Here is a 276-nt window from a genome sequence, read left to right on the forward strand (position 1 = left end):
TGAGGGAAGGCACTCTCACAGAATTGTTGACTTCAGAAAGTGTGCAAGTTGCATAACTTCTTCATATGTGATTTTTAGGGTGTCCATCTCGTAAAGCATTAAGCATACTTAAATACCAGTAATGCAAGATTCTCAGTGTGCAGACCTAAAATATGTTCTTACCTATTCAGAACAATTTTCAGAGAGGTTTGGTTGGCTGGTTGTTTTGGATTTTGGTTTGGGATTGGTTTGTTTTGGTTTTGGTTTTTTTTGGGGGGGTAGGAGTTGGTGGCAGTG

General features: G+C 39.5%; 1 protein-coding gene across 1 annotated transcript in view; it reads left to right on the forward strand.

The window, feature by feature from the left end:
- Window positions 1-276, forward strand: part of ASZ1 (ankyrin repeat, SAM and basic leucine zipper domain containing 1) — a gene marked incomplete at its 5' end in the record, with an annotated part of 36983 nt that overhangs the window by 21561 nt on the left and 15146 nt on the right. The window lies entirely within an intron of this gene.

This window comes from Nestor notabilis, unplaced genomic scaffold (genome assembly GCF_000696875.1).
Source record: "Nestor notabilis isolate BGI_N333 unplaced genomic scaffold, ASM69687v1 scaffold14929, whole genome shotgun sequence".
NCBI classification, from domain to species: domain Eukaryota; kingdom Metazoa; phylum Chordata; class Aves; order Psittaciformes; family Psittacidae; genus Nestor; species Nestor notabilis.